Source organism: Camelus bactrianus, chromosome 19 (genome assembly GCF_048773025.1).
Source record: "Camelus bactrianus isolate YW-2024 breed Bactrian camel chromosome 19, ASM4877302v1, whole genome shotgun sequence".
Taxonomy (NCBI): domain Eukaryota; kingdom Metazoa; phylum Chordata; class Mammalia; order Artiodactyla; family Camelidae; genus Camelus; species Camelus bactrianus.
In genome coordinates this window covers 21637851-21650761 of record NC_133557.1, presented here as the reverse complement: position 1 = coordinate 21650761, position 12911 = coordinate 21637851, and the positions used below count along the sequence as shown (strand labels likewise).

Genomic DNA, 12911 nt, shown 5'->3' with positions numbered 1-12911 from the left:
AACTTGCATTCTTTCAAATCACCTAACATTTGTTTATCCCTATCTTAAAAATAGTTTTTGTGATAACTAACGTAATCTCCCTAAAATCTTTTTAGTAACCACATCATTTACCAAAAACTTTAACCAATTTTTTTTAAACTAGAACTATTCTGCTAAGTATCATCTTATAGTTTACATTCATTAAAAATATGGGCTACATTAGCTGCCCTAAAAGGATTTATTCAGTGCTTCCCCAGATGCCTTAGATTGGAATCTAGATTAAGAAAATCTGGGTAGCATCACATATTAACTGACCTTTCCTTGTTGTCACTTCAACTATTTTCATTCATCATTTTGCACCTAGAGAAACAAATTGTTTAAATTATTTTAAACTAGATCCCACCATAAAGAGTAGGAACAGAACAAACATTTACAAGAATTCTAGGGTGCATAGCACTTCACTGTCCATGGATAAGAAAACTAAAGTTCAGGTAGGGTAGAATAACTTGCTCAAGGCCTCACAACTGATAGAACAGGAATTAATTAGAACTCAGAATTGCCTGGATACCAAGTTCATGCTTTTTATACTATACCCCCACCACCTGCAAAATTTTAATTGTATTAATCAATGTGACTGTACAAATTTCAATTATAAAAGTACCCAGTAGTAACTACCTTGCAATTTGTGGGGAGGGGGCACACAAGTAGAAAACAGGTACCCAACAACTACCTAAAACTGAGCTTTTCCAATATGTAATCAAGGGTTATAATACATATGTATACTTTCATCCCCTATTTTTCAGAATAAGGAATCTTGGGTCTAGAAAACCATTAGCTGGTGACAAGATCCTGCCAAAATCAGAAAACCCATCTCCCCACTCAATGCTTGCTACGTCCCTTATCACTCCGTTTGTCACAGAGCAGTGGTTATCCAATTGTGGTCCCTAGACTAGTACCATCACCAATACCAGTGAACTCAGAAATGCAAATTTTTGAACCCTATGCTAGAACTGTAAACTCTGAAGGTGGGACCTATTGTCTAGCCTAGGACAGTGCTTCTCAGGAAGCAGAATCTTCTGTGGGAAGAGGAGTTGTTAAACAAATTCCTGGGACTCACCCAGAAGGATTACAATTCAGTGGGCCTGGGATAGAGAGGTCTTCTAACATCACCCAAATGATATAAACACTGAAGGAAAGCAAGTGACACTTCTGAGCAGCAGTGAACTAAAGCAAGTCCTCTTCTAGATCTCACATATCCCAACTTGAAGAACACTTCATCCTTCCTACCTGCCCATTAAGAGTCTTAATGTGTTCCATGATTACTTTTGAAAGTCAGACCAAATTTGCCAATTCAATCTCATTTCTCGAAATATATCAATGAGGTTAAGTTAGAGTTAAGATCTAATTTATTAGGAGGGGAGGGTATAGCTCGGTGGTAGAGTACATGCTCAGCATGCACAAGATCCTGGGTTCAATCCCCAGTACCTCTGGGGGAAAAAAAGTCATTCAAATTACCTCCCTTCACCAAAAAAGATTTAATGTATCATCTTTAGAACAAAATAATACCAAATAAAGACTTCAAAAGGGCTTCTATTAAATTTTAATATGATTCAATTAAATACGTAATGTGACCACGACAAAAAAGCATCTTAGGAGACCCCACAAAGAACACCTAAATTGAGAAGATCTGAATTCTTGCAGGAGGTCTGCCATTTAAGCGACCTTAGGGGGAAATACAAGGAAATATTCCGACAAGTTGTCTATTAACAGATCTTTATACAGACTTATGTGAAGATCCCACTAGTACATTCCCTAACAGCAACACTCAGATGTCCAAAAACATGTAGAACTGAAAAAAAGAATATGTTAGATGTATCAACTCTGATCATCACCAACATTATATACTTTATTCATTTATTATTCAATAAATGGTTACTAAATGCCTACTGTAAGCAAACTAGGAGCTCAGACATAAGATGCTCTTAAGAGCTCATGTCCTGTACCTACTTCATCCCATGGTATAGTTTTTTTTAGTATGTCTCAAATCCATCCATTTCTTTCAAACCTCATTACTACCTCCCTTTAGTAGTTCAGGTAGCACGTTTTCCCTGGATTACTCCAAAAGTCTAACTTTATTCTAAAGTCTTCTTCTTGTATGTAATGGTCCAGCTACACAAACTTACCACTTCCCAGAGAACAATGCAACTGCTCCAAGTCTTTTTGGCCAAGCTGCTCCCCGTTAGAATGCTATTCTATTGACCCATCACCCATTTGCAATTTGTACTTTATAACCTCTCATGAAAGATTACCCAGATGCTTCAATTTTGTCTCTTTCAGCTGGTCCTCCAAATCCCAAATTAGGTTATACCCTCCCCTCCAGTAAGCTTGGTAACTAACAACTCTGAATATCTCTATTGGGCTTATCATCTAGTAACTGCCTCTCTTCTTGCTCTTCTCCCTCTTGAAGGCTGAGTCCAAGTCTCGGCATTATTTCAAGCACAGCACCTAACACGTATCAACAAAATTGTATGTGCTTGCTAAGAGGAAAGATACATTCAAGTGAGTATGTACAGGATGCTCAGAGATCTTGGAGAAGAGAATCGTTCCCTACAGAGGTCAAAACACCTTGAAGTTGCTTACCAATATATAAGAAGGTTTTACACAAAATTTTGTAACATTGAGAAATTCTCTAAAGAAGATATTCTAAGATTATCTTTTTGGTTATTAAGCACAAAGGAAAATAACATAAAGCACTACTGAAAAATAAGAATAACTCTGCCATCAAATAATTTGTGGTAATGATATAAATCTCTTGGATTCAAGAGGTTAAAATATAATTAAAAGATGCCAACACAGCTACTACAGTTTTCTGCAATTTAAAGCACACACACTTATGACTTAATTTCATGCTGTTAAAATACCAAATGTCTTCAGTTTTCGGTTCCAGGAATGATGTTTGGAATTCTGCCAAACACAGAGGAGAAAACCTCTGGCTCCTCCACGCTTTGCAGAATGTGAGGAACTAGCCTGCCCAGAGATGAAATCATGTATAGTACGGAAGAGATCTCTGTCATAAAATGACAAATTTTAAGTAAGCAGAAAATGAAAAGCCAGTAAAGATTACAAACTTTGGATGCAGACACACTCCTCTGTTCAGTTGACGGTTTCATACTAAAGTGAACATAAAAAAATTCCTTATAGGGTAAACGCCTACTCTCATAATGTGACTGTATTTGGAGATAAAGTTCCAAACAGGTAATTAAGTTAAAATCATTACAGTGGGCCCTAATCCAGCATGACTAGTGTCCTTTATGAAAGGCGAGAACCTGGACACACTTATGCACAGAGGGAAGACCACATGAAGCCAGTGGGAGAAGACGGCCATCTACCAGTCAAGAGGTCCCAGAAGAAATCAACCCTGCAGAAACCTTGACCTTGAACTTCCAGCCTCCAGGACTATGACAAAATGAACTGCTGTTTAAGCCACCTGGTTTGTAGTGCTTTGTTATGGCAGCCCTACCAAACTAACGCAGCCTACTCTTCCTAAAACTACACTGGGTTTGAAGACTGGCAGGGTATTTCTAGTCATAGTTATTGGTTCCTCAAGCTAATCTCAATACCAGTTAGACACATTTCCAAAGTCAAAAAATCAAATACCTAAAGCCAGGGTAAGGAATTATATATCGTATATGCTTTTGTTTTAAATGAAGTACATTATCTATACTATTTGGGCTATGGCTGATCTAAAACACTATTAATATGTAATATGTGACTATTATCGCTTGTTTTGAAGGAAAATATGCATATTCTGAATTCTTATGTGCACCTATTAAAGACAGTCCTCTCAAGATGAGCAACTTTAGAAATACTGTTTTTTTGATAGAAGAAACACAGACTTTGGATTCAGAGAAACAGATTAAAACCCCAGTGTTGCCATTTACTAGTTATGTGGCCTTAAGGAAGTTGTTTCACCTCTCTGACCCCTCAAATTCCTCAGCCATAAAGGGGGATGAAAATAATATCTTACAGGATTACCAGGATTAGCGAGAGCTAAATTAAGCACCTGACACAATTCCCAACACAAGGTAGATACTCAATAAATGGTAGCTATGATAAGATCACCATCCAAAGAAAATGTACATGAAAAGGAGGCGTCCCTCTTAAGAGAACTGTAAACTTTTAAATTTTTCTGGAAGGCAACTTTGAAACATCTATCCAAACATTAGGGATATCTCCATGACCCAGAAATTGGACTTAGCATTCAACAGAAATATCTGCAGAAGTGGGTAAAAAGGATGAAAAAGAATGTTCTTTGTGGTACTGTTTTACCAGCCAATCAATAGAGGTCTGTTTAATCTTAGACTATACTAGATCCCTCTTTGTCATTATTTTTTAAATGAAGTAGATTTCTCTGTTCTGACAAAAAGATGGCAGTAAAAGAATAAGTGTAATATGATCTAACAAAGTAAAAACTATGTATGTTTATATATGCATGGAAATGGGTATGTAAGATGCAATACCACATCACAATAGCTTTCACTTTCTGCTTATATATTACAAATTTTAACTCATTAATTTTTCCCCTATAAAAAAAGAAATGTGGACATGCACCATGTTTTGAGTCTAATGCTTTCCTGTGTATGGAATGAGATATTTCATAAAGGAATACTTCAAAGAAAAATATATTGGGGGGGAGGGTATAGCTCAAGTGGTAAAGAGCATGCTTAGCATGCACAAGGTCCTGGGTTCAAACCCCAGTACCTCCTCCAAAAATAAAACCTAATTTACCTCCCCCTCTGCCAAAATAAAATAATTAAATAATACAAAGAAAAATATATTGTACACTAACCCTCCTTCTTTATTGAAAAATTCTAAACCTATAATGAGCCCACTCAAGACGTTCAAAATTTCTATTTGATATTTTTCAATTTCTATTTCTAAAGTTAATTCTAACTTTGTGGTGTTAGTCACAAAACGTTTTTTAAAATGCTATTTTCCATTTTAAAAAATTAACAAATAAAAATTTTAAAGGGGGAGGGTACAGCTCAGTGACAGAATGCATGCTTACTGTGCACGACGTCCTGGGTTCACAGACCAGCGTCTCCTTTAAAATAAATTTTAAAAAAAGAAAAACTGCTGTCACATAACCAGCCACACTCTCAAACTTCTTCCTCCCCTCCTTTCAAAATAATCTAAATATGCACCTAGAACGCTAAGTTACTTTAATATTTATTACCTAAGAAAACATAAAATAAATCTACATCCAAAATTAGTTGGAAATTAGACAAATCAGTTGCAAAGAGTCAACATTTTAGATTAGTCTGAACTGCAATCTTTCTCCATTTCTGATATAATCCAAATTTAATACACAGAACAATACTGAGACTGGAATCATGGAAGGTCACAATGGAAATGGAACTACTTTGCTTTAGAGATGAGAAAAAATAAAGCATAAAAAGTGACTTGACCAAGCTCACACAGTAAGACAGATGGAGGATCAGTGCAGGGCCCTGACCTCCTAGTCTAATATTCTTTTTTCTAGATCATATTGCCTCACATCATAGCTTACAGAGTTTTAAATCAATTCCTTTTTCAAATAAATTAGCAAAAATAGCATCAGATAACATACTTGGTTTCATAAATATGCATAAATGAAACAAACGTTAGCTGGCACATACTACCTGGCACATTTGCAATACTATCTATAGAGCTCTGCATTCATTACAATTTCAAGCATGTAAAATATCCTGATCAGACACTGCAAAGGTGTCTGCTCTGCAAAAGCAGAGATGAAAATGCTCTATGAAAACCAATTCACCCAGTTCCCCTGGAGGTAGAGCTACTAGTTGGATTCTAATTAGCTTAAAGACTAAATTTTCTAGTCATATGTGTTTGAACAGCATTTTGTTTGTTTCGATGGCACTTTTCCTTTTTACAAATGTTTCTCATCTCTGATTTCAAAGTCACCTTCCAACCTAATGGAGGCACATAGCTCCGATTCTTCTCTCCTTAGAATAAGATTCATAAGTAAATAAACAATAACGCAAGGAGGCATTTCTTTTCCTATCTTCCTTCATTGAAAACCAGTTTGATAACAAGACATGAAAATCTCTGATCATTTAACATCTATTTTTAACTAAAAGATAAAAATCCAGGAAGGACAAGGAAAACTAACAGCAGTATAAGACAAAGAATACATGAAGTAGAAACCAAGTAGACAATAGATCTCTGAAATCTAGTTTGGAGAAAATAAAAAGATGATCCTAATATGAACAAAGCAACTGGCAACTTCAAGTTAAGTTTACCAAAAAGAAAAAGAATATTAAGGAATCTTTGCCCTTGTCTCAAATCAAAAATACAAATACTTAGAGGCAGCTAAGTTTAGACATACTAAACGTAAAAGCAATAAAATAAAGCAGCTTCATTTTTTTTAAATGGTCACAAATGAAATTAAATTATTACAATATAAGGCTATGGATAATTTATAGATACATCATTGGCCTTCTAATCTGGCAGATTAATATCCAATATTCAAAGAAAATGCCGTTTATCATCACTGCCGACAGAAAACATGGTTTATAAATGTAATTTTGCTAGATTTGATTGAATAATGCAATGTGATAGTTAACTTCAATTTACCCACTGAGTGTTGATATTTTTCTTTAACAAAATCCAAGTATTCAGGGCTGTGAGTGATGAGTGACCTTGAGGCAGCACTTGGAAGGCAGTCACCATGGCAACACTACCACAAAAATGCCTCATCCTCAGCAAAAGGACCAACCTGGTGCATGACGATTTAAAAATCTACGGAAACAGAGCTACCTTCAAGCACCCCCTCCCTTAAAAATTAATTTTAAAAAATATTTACATTAACCTTTCTATTTTAGCCTTCTTATTTATTCTTCATGGAGGGGCCCTACACATTATCTTAACAGTGAAATATTAAGCCATGTAAAAATTCTTCTTTTCCTTATTTTGTTTCCGATATGGTCAAAATAAATTGCTAAGATACAAACAAATGATTTTTATTTTTAAAAATGCACATTTAAAAATTTAACAGAATCACCACTAATCTTCTTTTAATCACTGTCAATTTTTTTTTCATTTTAGTAAGAACATTTATTTTCCAAACTGCATTTTGACAAAGAAAATGTGAGGAATGGGAGGGTTGACTTAAAATTCCAAATATAAAATATGAATTTGTAATTCTGTATGTACACATTAAAGAGCTAGCCAATAGTGTGCCAAGAAGGTGGGGTGGGGAGAGGACATAAGCTTCTCCACATTTAGACTTTTGATATAAAGTTACATGTCTTTGCTTCAGACATAGACATAGTTTTTCTAGAGAATCTACTCCTGGAAAGCCAGGCTAACACTTCAGTCATTTTTTCACCAAAAAAATCGACACAAAGCCTGACATGAGTGAGTACCAAAGGACTTCAAACTTTTTCCTCACATACCTACCAAAAGAATCTTTCAAAACTATGCAACCCAGAATATTTGTAAGTTGACATTTAAATTCTTCATCAACTTTAGTTACAAAGCAGTAATTTCTAAGATATTTTAAGCATTTCCAAGCATTTTAAAACTGTTACATCACTCTTAAGTATTCAAAAGAACTTGGATTATCGTCATCCCTCACTAACAGCCAGAAATTTTATAACTGTCCCTTTCTCCTGGAATACAAATATCCATTCCTCTTCTCTAACAGTATTCAATCATAATGGAGTATCATTTTATGCCTGAAAGTATCTTATTGATCATTCCATCTCTGCAACAAAAGGATATATAAATCGAAATAATTAAATTCCATCTGATCATAGGCTCTGGGTATTGAAAACACATTTTATTCTAATTACTACAATCAGTATTAGGATGTGATTGTTTAAAATATATTACAAATTTTGATATAATATATGTAAAAAGTACATTCTTCATTGTAAGTGAATCTGTTAAATACACAGGCAAGGGTTTTTCTCCATCCCCCCATCCCAGGGCATTCATGTATCACAGCAAATAATATTCATAAACTGCAACAGTATTCATCAAAATTTATACTTTTTTCCTTTGTCAAATTATAAAACTTGCTGACATAAATAGGTAATTAAGTGGAAGGAGTTATGTGAAAGCAATGTCACTCAAGTCTTACAACGTAATCTTAGTTACATGACAAAAATCTCAGTGAACTATCAAAAATTATTTTTTCATTATCTTCCAGTGACCAATTTGATTAACACTCCCTTCCATTTTGATTTTTATGAAAACAGACTCAGAAGCACCTGACAGACCACTTGTTATTGAGCCATTAGAGTCCTTCACTTACTAAACCCTGACATCAATATTTGTAATTGCCCACATGTTTCAAACCCAGAGCTTTTTCTAACACCCACTGTCAATGCAACAAAGTAAAAAGAGTTATTTCTTTCTTCTGGCAATTAGAACAATCGTGAAAGAAGACACCTGGAGAAAGACTGCAGGGCTTTCTCAAGCAGACTGACTTAAGGATTTAAGACAAAAGTTTATGAATCTGGAAACTGTCTTTAAATGATCTGTGTTACTGTCTCTAGATCTAACCACGGATTTATAGAAAACACAGAGGACAGAAGAATGTGCTAAATGACACTACTCAGATACAAAATGAAAAATTTTGAAAGACACAATCTCATTTTTTTCAAAAAAAAAAAAAAAGCAAGAAAAAAAAAGATGGAAGCAGTAGGAACCTAAATTAAAAGAGACATAGTGAGGAGCGTATAGCTCAGTGGTAAGAGTGCCTGTTTAACATGCACAAGGTCCTGGGTTCAATCCTCAGTACTACCATCAAATAAATAAACCTAGTTATTTCCCTGTCCAAAAAATAAATAATTTTTTTAAAAATAAGACGTAACAGATATAACAAATTGGAGTATGTGAATCTAATTAAAATCAACTATAAAATATAGTTACCTTTCAAGCAACTGAATACCTGAACACACCTGGATATTTGATATCAAGCGATTTTTTAAGGTGACTTTTTTTAAACTAGTTTTTATTGCTTAAAAATATTTACGAAAACTTACAGACAGAATAGGATATTATCTAGGACTTGCTTCAAGCTTCAAGATAATACAGGGGAAAAAATGAGTATAAATAAAAATAATATTGGCCATGAGTTAACTGTTTGAAAAGCTGGGAGACAGTTACATGAGAATTCATTATATACAATATTCTTAGTTTTTTATGTTTGAAATTTCATAATGAAAAGTTTATTAAAATTATTTGTGCTCATACAGACCTTGGGAAGTCTTCAGGGATCCCAAGTGAGATCCAAACCCACATCAAGACACCATGAGCAAGTGAACTTCAACAGCTCCTACTGCCAAACAGAGGTCAGGAAATCAACATGAAGAGAAGCACCTTGATGCTCTGAGCATTAATGAACACTGTCTTTTCCTTTACAAATTCTCATTAATTCCAAAGCTAAGACCACAAAAAGGGAAACAAATACTTCCTCCAGAAAGTTATTAATTTGTATTAGTGTATATTTGTAAGAGACATACCAAAAAATCACTACTTACTGCCAATTTAACGTGAAAAAACATTTATCAGCTCACAGGAAAAATTTAAGTGGCCTAAAACTTGTAAACAATCTTATGTGTTATATATTTGTGCATATCAATATAAATATATTGTGAATTACATACATGTGTAAGTTACCTATTTTATTCATTTTTTAAAGTATACTCTCCCAAAAATAGGAAAAAAAAATTTAAAAGAGGAAAAAAAAATAAAGTATACCCTCCCAACAGAAGGCTAGCAACTGGACAAAAGAATTAAGACTCCACAATAACATATCAAAGTGAGTGTAAGACTCTGACTTTTATTGATTCCAAGTATCATTATTCCAGACCATACAAACTTCTACCTCACAGTTATATCTAGCTAAGACAACATCAATACAGTATACATCTGGGGGAGAGGGTATAGTTCAGTGGTAGAGCGCATGTCTAGCATGCATGAGGTCCTGGGTTCAGTCCCCAGTACCTCCATTAAATAAATAAGCCTAACTACCTCCCCTACAAAAAAAAAAAAAAAAAAATACAGTATAAATCTGTGACCAAATATCCACTCAAAACCTTCTTCCTATTACATCTTTTCTAAATAAGTAAAAGGGAGGGGGAGAACTAAATATCTTATACACTAGTACTTTGTTAATTCATATCAAAGCAATCTTACAGCCAAATTTTAAAAACAGAAAACTGTATTTTGTATTTACAGATAAACAGCCAGATTTATTAAAATGCAATACATGAAATTCCAAAAACCACAATACTTTGCTTCCAACTATGACTGCAACGTGAAGAAAAACTGTCCCATCAATTTAAATTCTCCTTGCTGATTTAAGTTTTAAAAAGGGAAAAGATGTGTCTCATCTATACAAAACACCAAAGAATTCAGAGACAACATGCAGAATAACTACTTAGAAAAGGCTATATATACCATGATATATGACCAGACAACCACTTACCTGCTTACTTCTATTTTAACATGAAAACACATTTATCAACTCACAGGTTAAGTGGCTTAAAACTTACATAAACAATCCTATCCTAAAAACATATTTAATCTTTTAAGGGAAATAGAAATTGAAAAATAATCTACTGGACACGTTCTATAATCAGTTAGCATTAAATATACTACTGTTTAAGACCTTAACTAAAAGTGCAGAAATATTTAAATCATTCATACCCAAGGAGGATTACTTTTCACTTCAACAGTATTTGCTTTTATAAAGACCCTTTTCCCTTTTTTTTTAAACTTCAAATAAACTCCTAAGATTTTTTCAATTTAAAAAAAAAAACAGGTTGGAGGAGAGGAGATAATTTTTAAACATAAAGTCAACTATGCAAGTCTTAGTCTTATTTAGTTAAGAAGTTAGTAAAGCATTTAAAGCATAGACTTCTAATTGGAAACAACCTAACATTTTATTGGTGAAGGACAGACTATTTAAAGGACAGTGCACGCATAGAAATAAGGGGAGAGGGAAAGATGTTGAATGCATAGTACAAATCATAAAAATATTGATTTCAAGTTATTAACCTCAAAAGATGTTCATCACCTAAGATGCAATAATGAAAGATTACAGAACAGCATGCAAAAAACCCTTATTTCTAACATACGTTAAAGTCTACATAGAGAAATGCAGAAAGGTGCATAACAAAAATATTAGTATTAGGTACCTCTAGAAAAACTTTCTGTATTGCTTGAATTTCTTTTTTAAATGTGCATCTATCATTTTAATAAACAAATTATTTTATAAAAATCTGGAAAGAAATCATTTTCCTTAATTGTATTGATACAGTATGCCTAAAATAAACATGTAAAAGAAACTGGATGGAAAGTTTTGAAACTTTTTCCAAAAATAAAATTCTATTATTGTTAAAACTAAAACAAATATGTAAATATTTAACTAATAAATGTTAATTTACTTGATTTAATTAAACATTTAAATATTATACAGCAGATAAGCTCTTTGTGGTGCCACAGAAGAACTTTAAGATATGTATGTATAGGAAGCAGGAACACACAGTACTAATTCTTACCAAAATGAGCACGCATTGTGGGGAAGTTACCGCAGTCTTCTATTACACTTCTTAATATCAGTACCTATTCAAGCACTGTCTCAAGTACTTAAAAAAAAAACACCTCTGTAGTTGGCTGAAGGCATGTTGGTTTTTCACCTAAAGCAACCTTCATTCATTCCAACATTTTACTTACCCAAAAAAAATGTAGTAAGAACTCATAACTGCAAATGGCAAATTAAACTTCTAAAGAACTTTATCTTAACTAGTATCAATAGTCTAAAAGACTCCTAGAACTCTGTCCTCTTTTTGTTAAGGCTGCCGTATTTAATTTCATGTACAATTTTAAAATTATTTGACAAAGAAATATAAATTTCTCAAGGATACTTAAACATCCATTGAGTCAGTTTCACTTCAACTGAATAAGACATCAAATAATGAGAAACTTTTACTGCAATGTTATTTTTTATTAAATGAAAGATTCTTTGAATTCTATCATACTTTACAGTTTTCAAATGTTTCACACACATGATTTCATATAATCCCATAATAACCCTTTAACCCCCTACATCTGTTGCCCCTCCCTCTTCCCTCTGGTAACTACTAGTTTGTTGTATCTGAGTCGGCTTGTTTCACTGCAAAGTTATTTTATACTAGGAAATAAAGATAACCTAAATGGACAACATTAGAATACTGAATAAACTATGATACGTCCACATCATAATAAAACACTAGACAGCCTCTTAAAATGGACACAATATATTATAACATATAATATGATCCCATTTCCATTTCTTATGTACTGTGTATACTTACTTATAAAGACTGAAAAGGTGTGCACCAAAATGATCTTTCCTGTGTTTTTTTTAACATTTTAATTTTCTATCACCTATAGAGAACGTGTATTAATGTAACACCTTTTAAGTTTTTTATGCATTACATCTAGTCCAAACAGAGAAAAGTAATACTTAACAAATGTTTTCAATAATAACTAATAATTTTTTTAAAACCTCAGTAAATGAAAAAAGAAAAAGCTCACTAAATGGTATTTTTTTTTGAGACCCTTTAAAACATTCACTGACTTTATCACATTCTCCAATTGAAGGCCTCACTGCTATATTCCACATCTTGTACCTGATAGTCATGTATAGAGTAGAGTAGCCTTTTTGGGGAGACTACTCAAACTGCCATGATACAATCTTTTCTGGACTATTGCAACTTTCTCAATTTGCTGAAAACAAAGTCACAGAAATATTGACAAGATATAATATGCACATATACTTTTTAATAAAGCAATTTTCAATCACATGTTTATTAATACCTACATATATCCCACCCCCTTTCCTCAAATTGCCATTGAAAATTCAGTAAAAG

General features: G+C 33.4%; 1 protein-coding gene across 5 annotated transcripts in view; it reads right to left on the bottom strand.

The window, feature by feature from the left end:
* The window catches only part of NCOA3 (nuclear receptor coactivator 3), a 105716-nt gene that overhangs the window by 67546 nt on the left and 25259 nt on the right, over nt 1-12911 (bottom strand). Inside the window, exon 1 of one of the 5 annotated variants that reach the window (XM_074347390.1) lies at nt 9251-9331. The exons of the other annotated variants lie outside the window; for them this stretch is intronic. The gene's annotated coding sequence lies outside the window, so the exon portion shown is untranslated. Of the gene's footprint in view, nt 1-9250; nt 9332-12911 lie in introns of those variants that run through there. 5 annotated transcript variants of the gene reach the window in all.